The following is a 10,275-nucleotide window of genomic DNA, read 5'->3' as shown; positions in this document are numbered from 1 at the left end:
ATATAAATAAAATAATAGGATTCTTACGTATCACAGGTTTAAGACAATGATAGAAATTAGACTATTACAAATAAAATATATGGTTATAGATGAATGAATATTTTTTCTCAATCACAGAATAATATAGTCAATGAAAAATAAATAAGAAAAGTAAGCGTTATTTCTCTAGCACTTTCATTCTCCTGTAGGGACTTTCATGATTCTGGTAATGTTTAGATTTTTCATTGTTTTTAACCAGGGATGGGGTCAATTACTTTTTAAACTCACTTTGCTTATTGAATGTAATCAACTACATTTACAAATTATACCTTAGGCAGCAACCATTTGATTTTCTGGGGGGGGGGGGGGGGGGGGTGCGGGCTATGGATTTTTTACCGGACAAAATTTTTTGGCAACAAGTCGGAAAACAATTTTTTTCTTTCAATTTTAACATTACATATAGTGGCAGCTTAGGGTGAAACAAACAATTTTTTTTCTCCAGGGTCAAAAAACAAATTTTTTTCTCAAAAAACTGGAAACCAAAAATCCATAGCCCCCCACCCCCCCCCCCCCCCCCCTAGTCCCAAATAATTATGATGTCTTGAAAGGCTATTATAATTTTTTTCTTTGACGCCTTACTACCGGGGTCAAAGAAAAAAAAGAAAAAATTTATAATAGCCTCTCAAGACGTCATAATTATTTGGACTAAGCGCTATTATAATTTTTTTCTTTGACGCCTTACTTCGGAGTCCAAAGAAAAAAATTATAATAGCCTTTCAAGAAGTCATTATTATTTGGACCTAAGCCCCCCCCCCCCCCAGAAAATCAAATGGTTGCTGCCTTATTTCGTATTTCAATGTTATTGATTACATTTTTTTGAAGTAATCATGATTACTTTAAGTTTTTATTACTTATGCTTCATATTGATTTCATGGTACATTATACTGTGATATTACAGAATTTTTTTTCAACATTTAATCCTCACATAAAAAAAAAGCCAATTAGTGAAAATTTAAAGAGCATGTACATGTGACGCCATCCTTGCTAGCCAAGGGTTACGATCCACTCCCGCTCTCTTCACAAGAGAGCGGGAGTGGATCGTAACCCTTGGCTTGCGAAGATGATGTGTCGCTCACATAGGTCTACACTTGTGCAGGTTCATCAACAGCCATTCTCCAACATTTTAGACTAGAATACAATTCATGACTAAAATCTCTTTTTTGTTTAATCTGTTTTAGCAGTTTTGCTCATCATTTTTTCTGTTTACAGTTTTTCTCTACCTTCTATAGTTTTAACCCAAAACACAACAAAGTAACATGTTAGCTGACCTATTTACAGATCTTATTTAGCTGATTATGTTTTGCTTCTTTTAAAAAATTTCCATCTACATGTGCCATAAATTGAAATAGAAAAAGGAAGTTCCTGTTAACTGGGTTTTTTTTAACACCAGAAAACTGGGGTGTTCCCTGAAAACAGGGGAATACCCCACTTTTCCTGACTTGTGCCCAATCTGTATTATGTTTGGGAAGGTTAACTTTCTGGTAATAAGACCCGTCACGGCCTGGGTTCGGAATTTGTTAGGCAAATGCTCACATTAATCTGTACCGTTACAGGCTCCAAATGTCCCTCCTTTATACGCCATAACTCATGGTGGTGATCCTTATAAAGGATGCTCATACGGAGACAAGAAGAAGAAGTTGGTGTTTAGTATCACGAATAGTGTCCGCCTATCAACGTCAACGTACCACATTCAGATTCAGATAAAAATTATATATTTGTGCGCACATTTGCATGTTTAATGTTAAAATATCTTTTCCTTTCAGGGAAAACGGTAGTATTTAATTTTCCAAGCATTAGGTTGGCATTTTGTGTACCCAAGGCAGTAGTCCAAATAATTATGACGTCTTGAAAGGCTATTATAATTTTTTTCTTTGACGCCTTACATCGACGAAAGAAAAAAATTATAATAGCCTTTCAATACGTCATAATTATTTGGACTACCAAGGGCAGGTGAAGGAAGTCAAATTAGGAGCGCTGTGATTGGATGTAAGGGTACAATATATTTTTCATTTATCTATGAATAACTGCAGTGTGTATATTTACAATATAAATTCTAAAACCTATTGAAATATTTTCTAGAGAATTATTCGAAAAGACTTGCAAAATTTCATAAATTTAGTGCAAAATGACGGTGGGCATGGATAACATAAACAAGCTCCGTTGGAAGTTGGTCATGAGACTATTTGGCTTTTAATTTTTAAAACAGAGTAATAAAGTACTAACACAACATTATTTACATATAACTGTTTTATCCGGGTTTTTATCTTTAAAAGTGGTAAATTTAGAAAATGTTAACATTGTCGCCTATGGCAGAATAAATAGTACCGTTTTCCCTTCATGTTGTTGTGGTTTTCTTAAACAAAAACAAGTTGTTTACTTCTTCTTCTTCAGGAAGTCCACCCTATTGCAGGGTCACCGCATATTTAACATTTGTCTATTTTTAAAAATGCGTTATTAAAAAAATGTATGTACTAGTTAAGATTTTAATAATAATAGTAACAGAGTCTAGAATAGGGCAAAATTAAAAATTAGTTAAAAAACTAATTACAATTTCCGGCTGGAGTAATAATAGTGAAGTCAATAACCGAAAAGATTTTTCTTCCGGGTTTGTATCTGAAAGTTCAGCCGTAAAAAAGTGTGTTCATATATTATTAATTAACTGATCAATACTAACCTTACTTAATGCTGTTTGGTAGAAACTGTTGTCGTTTGTTGATGTGGTTCATAAGTGTTTCTAGCTTTTATATAGATTAGACAGTTTGTTTTCCTCTTTGAATTGGGACCCTATTATATGAGTCAATTTTTTTTTAAATCAGATACCACGTCATCCACTTCTGATGTACTGTCATCATTTTATCTTTTATCATTTGTGTGATTAAGAATCTCATAGATATGTTCAAAAGAAAATTAAACATTATGACATTTTAAAATAGCCCAAATGTTATGAAGTTCTGATTTATAAATATGAGTCGGTCTTATACCTAAATTTACCAGTATACGGTATGGCATGGGACATAATATATTATAATAGTCTCAGGTCTGCATAGCCCACACCTTCTATTGGTCTTAAACATGATCTTTATATTTGTTTCAGTTTGTACATATCACCCTATAATCCATCATACACATTAAGAAATGGTATGGAGACAGAAATATTTGAAAAACTTGAGACTGATATTTCTAAATTTAACTCTGACATACATGACATAGTAGGTGAAGTCATGATAATGGGAGATTTAATGCCCATATTGATTCAAAAGAAAAAGATTGTATGTGCACTGAACTATATGACCCCTTTGGAGGATTTTCTTCCTCTTAATTACATTGCTGATAATTATGTACAAATTAAACGAAATACTCAAATGCCACAACGTTAAAATAGTTTTGGAAAAAGTATCATAGAAATGCGTACTAGCTCCCAGGGGTTGAAGTCAAAACACTGCTCAGTGCTCAGAGCACAACAAATGTGCTCGAAACATGAAATCATTTTTCATTTTGATTGGTTGATTTTGGAGTATATGAGTACAAAAAACTGACTCGAAAGTTATATGACTTCAAGGCCAGGTACGTATTTTAAATGGACGTTCTTTAGGAGACTCCATAGGGAAAGAAACTTACCATAGTTACAATATGGACCCTCAATAGATGATTATTGTATCTCAGTGTAGTCAGTCAACATTCTTATGAAACATACTGAACTTCAGAATTGAAGACATTTATCCGAATACTTCAGACCACTGTCAAATAACCGTAAACATTTTTTGTAGTCTTTTATTGGGTCCTAAACATACGACATGTAATCATTGAAATTGCCACCATCCATAAGATAATCTTCAATACGAGAGCAAAAATTTATTGAAAACTTAAATTATGATAGTTTAAATAATATTTTCATAAAACAGAATTGCCAATAGCAAGTGAGAATTCTGATGACAGCACACCAGAAGTGGATGACGTGGTATCTGATTTTAATAAATTACAAAAGGGAGCAGCAACCCATAGATAACAGATTTTAGCCAAAACTGCCTAATAAACAAAAAAACGGAAAAATAAAAAAAAAACATGGGTTGACAAAGACTGTTATGCTACATATAGGCATATAGAAGCTCTCCGTAGAACTTGAAGTAGAAATCCTTGTAATTCTAGTTGAAGAGTAAAACAAGTGAAACTGCGAGCTACTGCTCACTGATGATACCCCCGCCGCAAGTGGATAATATTAATAGTATAAAAATATGCAAGTGTTCGGTAAACAGGAAGTTGTCGAGTGATGAATCTGAAAACGCATCACACGGTATAGCTGACTTATATAAATCCTGAAACCAAATTTCAGAAATCCTTGTATTGTAGTTCCTGAGAAAAATGTGACGAAAATTTTCAACTTGGCTATCATGTGTAAAATCATACAAGTGTTCGGTAAACAGGAAGTTGTCGAGTGATGAATCTGAAAACGCATCACACGGTATAGCTGACTTATATAAATCCTGAAACCAAATTTCAGAAATCCTTGTATTGTAGTTCCTGAGAAAAATGTGATGAAAATTTTCAACTTGGCTATCATGTGTAAAATCAGACAAGTGTTCGGTAAACAGGAAGTTGTCAAGTGATGAGTCTGAAAACGCATCACACGGTATGGCTGACATATATAAATGTTGATACCAAATTACAGAAAGGGTGGATGTGTAGTTCCTGAGAAAAATGTGACGAAAGTTTCATGGGACGGACTGACTGACGGACGGACGGACTGACAGACAGAGGTAAAACAGTATACCCCCCCTTTTTTTAAAGCGGGGGTATAAAAACAAACGCTATACACATTGAGAGTGTATGTACTCTAGTTAGACATTGGAGATTTGTTGATCATATTAGACAAATTAAAAAACGATTTTTATGGCAAGTCGTTCTCGTCAAAACTATGTTTAAACCATTTTCCGAAAAAATTTGCACACTGAGACTTAAAACAAAACACACTGAGATTAAAAAACTTAAAAACACCGACACACTGAAAATTAAAAATTAAACACTGAGATTAAAAAACTTAAAAACACCGGCACACTGAGAATTAAAAATTAAACACTGAGATTAAAAAACTTAAAAACACCGGCACACTGAGAATTAAAAATTAAACACTTAGATTTCATAAACACGCACTGAGATTACAAAAAATGAAAAACACACACTGAGAATTGAAAATTGCACACTGAGAATTGAAAATTACACACTGAGATTTCAAAAAGACACACTGAGATTAAATAAACTGAAAAACACACACTGAGAATTTGAAATTACACACTGATAATTTATAATTACACACAGATTTGTGCGCACTTTTTATGCGCACATATCTAATAAGCATACTTAATCTGAATCTATTATAACCCGAATAATCCGGTCCAACGATTTACAGAAAAGAGCGACGATTTACAGAAAAGAACCGAAAAGAACCGAAAAGGACCAAAAAGAACCGAAAAGGACCGAAAAGAACCGAAAAAAGTACACATATAATTATTGATCATTATTGTTTAAAGTTAAAACAATGTATATATACACCAATCCCCCCCCTCGTAATGAAGGAAAATTTAGATTGTACATTTATATGGATATGTAGACTTACAAAAAAGTTAGATTTCCCTGTATCAGATTAAGCAGAGACATGTTATATGTCTCTGGATTAAGGCATTTAAATATTTTTGAAACAAGAATGTGTCCAAAGTACACGGATGCCCCACTTGCATTATCATTTTCCATGTTCAATGGACCGTGAAATTGGGTAAAAAATCTAATTTGGCCTTAAAAGTAAAAAGATCAATAAATAAGGAACATGTGTACTAAGTTTCAAGTTGATTGGACTTAAACTTCATCAAAAACTACCTTGACCTAAAACTTTAACCTGAAACTCACTCTTTTAATTTCTATGTTCAGTGGACCATGAAAATGGGATCAAAAGTCTAATTTCGTTTTAAAATATGAAAGATCATAGAATTAATTGCATAACAGTGTGGTCGACAGTAAAACGTTTGTAAGTTGTAACTTGTTTGTCAACGGCTATGATTTTATGCTCACCCAGTCTGTCAGAGGCCTTCCAGTGGGGATTGAAATATTCACTTGTTACACATTCCGATACATAAAATGAAACTTTCTTTTTACAAAGCTTGAAAGGAATTTGTTTTAAATATTTATTATAATCATCACATACAACCGTGTCATTTATAATAATAATAATGTTCAGAGATGATATTATTTAATAATAATAAAAAAATAGGTTTATCCATTGTAAAAATTGTATTAAGTTGATGGGGTTAATTCACAAAATATCTCATTGATTAAGAGCACAACTACTTCTACGGTGTGATCATTTAAGAATGGCCTACTATTTATTCAATGCGTATACATGTGGGTTTTGTTTGTGAAGAGTTCTGGATAATTTAAAAATCATTTGATTTCTTTGTTTAATACCATAAAACGATTCATTCTTTCAGATATTTGTCACTTTGCCTTATCTTCAAGTCCAACACAATTTCTCACGTTTTTTACAAAACTTATATTCTTGTGATGTATTCTTTTGTTTAAAAAAAAATGTATAGATATAGATAGATATAGGAAGATGTGGTATGAGTGCCAATGAGACAACTCTCCTCCCAAGTAATAATTCATAAAAGTAAACCATTATAGGTCAAGGTACGACCTGCAACACGGAGCCTTGGCTCCCACCGAACAGCAAGTTGTATCGGGCCCCAAAACTACTAGTGTAAAACCATTCAAACGGGAAAACCAACAAGAAACGAAAAACACATATGAACTACATAAACAGACGACATCATGCATTGTAACTTTTAAAGCCAATTAAGTAAAAAAAAGTAATCTGAAAGAACGTGCGATATCATATTAGGAAAATTGATGGTCAAACCATAACAAAAAATCAAGTAAAGAATTTTAAGTATTCAACCTTTATAGCTTGCTGTTCGGTGTGAGCCAAGACTCCGTGTTGAAGGCCATTTTTATTTATTTTCAAATTACAAAGGTTATTCCTGATTAGTATTTTTAATTATTTTATTTAGGCGTTTAGAACCTTTGGTGACCTCACAGTTTAAATTTCTATGATAAGTACGTCGTGAGCAGTGGGCATTACAGACAAACGTTCACCTAATTTTCCCCAGTCAATGAATGGCCATAGCTACACTGTTATGAATTTCATTCTACATTTTTTTGTCCTAAAAGTAGCCAACGACCAGTAGTAGTCATCCCTATGAGACTAGACCACTTTCCCCCCATAGACCCAATGTTAAAGCCGTCATTTTGTTTGGTGGAGGGAATTTTCGACAAGGGTCAAGTGGTCATTTTTTTTTATTTAGTAATATAATTAGGGAAATGTTGTGTTTTCTTAATTGATAATTAATTATGTCTTAATTAATAATTAATTATGTCTTAATTAATAATGTAATTAAGTATAATGATTAATTTTTAATCAAATATTTCGTGATGACAAAGTCTAATTCATATTAAATTGATTAATTTCTACTCGGGTAAATAGGGTTTGACCCAATTAATTAATCCAGACAAAACCTTTTTTTTGTTGTTGATGACCAGTTAAAGAATATCATTATTCTATTCTTTATTTACCTTAAACAATACAGTTTATCGGTATAATATGCATAAATATACAGTTTACAAGTTGTATAGCATTAACATACACATAAATAACAAACGTCAGAAATATCAGTTACATATTATACAGTTTTTGAGTTTCAGACTACATATAATAAACATAGGTCTTAAATATTATTCCTGCACTTAAATGCATAGAGTAAGTACTTTCCTAAATTACAGAGTTCCTTAGTGTTTTCAACAGAAAACAATTGTACTAATTTATAAGTTGATGGTCTAGTCCAATAATATTTCTTGATAAACTTTTTACGTATATCATTATAATTTGTACATTGTAAAATAAAATGAAATTCATCCTTTACTACATTTTTATCACACATAATACACATTCTACTATTTCTACTTATTCCATAAAAACGACCAGTTTCAATGCATAGATTATGTGAGGATAGGCGAATTCTCGTTATCCATTTACGAGCTATTACAGGAATACATTTTTGTAAATAAAATTGTAATTCTACATTTGACACAATATACTTATATAATCTACACTTTGGTGATGTTTCAAGCGTGAACTGCAACTCTTGTTTAGCTTGATCATATATTCGTTGTTTGGTTAATTGTAAAAATGAACTATCCAAACAAAGTACCCATTGGTTGTCCCAATAATAATTCATACCAAGATCATATAAAATTGTTTTAATACAAGTTGCCCAGTTTTTAAAGCAATTGCTTTTATGCCGTCGCGTATGGCCATCTTTGTGACCCAGATCAGAGACTCCGCCCAGATCAAGCCATAGTATTTTGTTAAACAGGCTCCTGGTCAGTCATTCTTTAACACCTATGTATGTTTTCTAATGCAATACATAGCTTGAAACTTTAAAAAAAAGTTAGTGGATTTAAGAAGTTTCAGAATATGTTCTTGTAGATGTATTTTTGTATTTAAAGGGTCAACCGTTTGACTATCAAATAACATAGAAGTCCGAATGAAAAAAAGTACATTTTTATAAATGCGATTCCGTTTTCCGCCGTTCGTACGATGTTTCAACAAAATATGGATTCATTTCAGTTGTTGATTTAGTATTGAAAATTTAACTGAATTATCTCCTAATAAATACGTTTTTTTATGTTTAATTTGTGTTTCTTTAAGAGGTCAGGTGCTCTTGTTCATTCATAAAATTATCGTTCATTCATACATTTATCGTAAAATCAAAATCACTACACAGGTTAATGCGTAGTGTCAAATTATTACCTGTAATCTAAAAATAGACAAACTTTATTTGTGCAAATAATTTAGCGGAACGAAACCCTTGTTGAAAACACATAACAATAAGTTCGTTTTCCTTTTCTGTCAAAACTCCGTAATATTTATCGATCACCTTACTAATGAAATGGACCCGTCCAAACGTAGTAGATGCCAAGTCGGTCCAGATGAAGAGATATTTACAATTTGGAATTTTCTAGTTTATTAATACATAGATTGAAAAAAAGTACGTCTTTTTAGATATCATGATCAAAACTGGGTTTGCATAACAAATGTCAGATGAAACCATTATCCTCGTCTTTTCAGTGAACAAGTCTACTACGTTTGTTGACACTCGACGGTCCAGCGTGTTAGCAATTTTATTTCACATGTTTTCGAAATATTGAAGATCATTTTCCGCAATGTTTCCTAAAAATTGATAAATATCAAAGCAACGTAGAGCTGTTTGTTCTTGTTCGTATAATAAAATTGAGAATGGAAATGGGGAATTTGTCAAAGAGACAACAACCCGACCATAGAAAAACATACAACAGCAGAATTAAGGTCACCAACAGGTCTTCAATGCAGCGAAAAATTCCCGCACCCGGAGGCGTCCTTCAGCTGGCCCCTATACAATATATATACTAGTTCAGTGATAACGATTTAATGTCATGTTTGTCTGTGATGACCCCCCTTTTCCGGATTGCATAAGAATTGTAGTTATCTCGTACCCACATGCACTTGTTTCTATCCATAGGAAGGTCGACTATCCATATGAAACTATGTATATGGATAATCGACCTTCCTATGGATAGAAACAAGTGCCTGTGCTCGTACCGCATCAGAAGGACACATATCAACTGAGCAATAATGTTTGGAACTTAGTTTTAAAAATGATGACAAAGTAACATTATGAAAATATTTTTATTAAGCTGAAATTTACATTTATTCTTTACATGTTTATGTCTTGTAAGATATTTTCTTTCTTTCCCGTTTTTTAACATTTGCGTCTGGAAAGTTGAAATGTTTTAACTTAATCATTTGTGTTAATGGTTAAATATAAATTAATAATGAAAATTGTTAAAATTAAATCAATAAAGGAAATTATTGCCAAGGAAGTTACAAACACTACCAGGAGATAATCCATGATGATTTCTTTTTGAGTTATATGTTTCAGCACATGTATATTTGACCCCAACTTTAGCCTGGTAAACGTGTTGTCTCCTTGTGAAATATAAAACATATCAAAAATGACTTTCTGCTAAAGTCTTTTATTTATATAAAGTTAAAACCTTCTTACTTTTAACTAGACAACACTCATGTCAGGTTTAATTCTTGTATATATGTGGATGAAAAATAAAAGTCCCCAAACATTAACATGGCAGCAATTG

At 32.4% G+C, this 10,275-nt stretch overlaps 1 protein-coding gene across 1 annotated transcript in view; it reads right to left on the bottom strand.

The window, feature by feature from the left end:
- Positions 1-1,908, bottom strand: part of LOC139520741 (von Willebrand factor A domain-containing protein 5A-like) — a gene marked incomplete in the record, with an annotated part of 76,312 nt that extends 74,404 nt beyond the window's left edge. The window contains 1 exon segment of the mRNA XM_071313660.1: positions 1,573-1,908.
- Positions 1,909-10,275: the final 8,367 nt, after the last annotated feature.

The sequence above is a fragment of the Mytilus edulis genome, chromosome 4 (genome assembly GCF_963676685.1).
Source record: "Mytilus edulis chromosome 4, xbMytEdul2.2, whole genome shotgun sequence".
NCBI lineage: Eukaryota > Metazoa > Mollusca > Bivalvia > Mytilida > Mytilidae > Mytilus > Mytilus edulis.
Note: the sequence above shows the minus strand (reverse complement) of the source record. Positions and strands in the feature narration are given on the sequence as shown.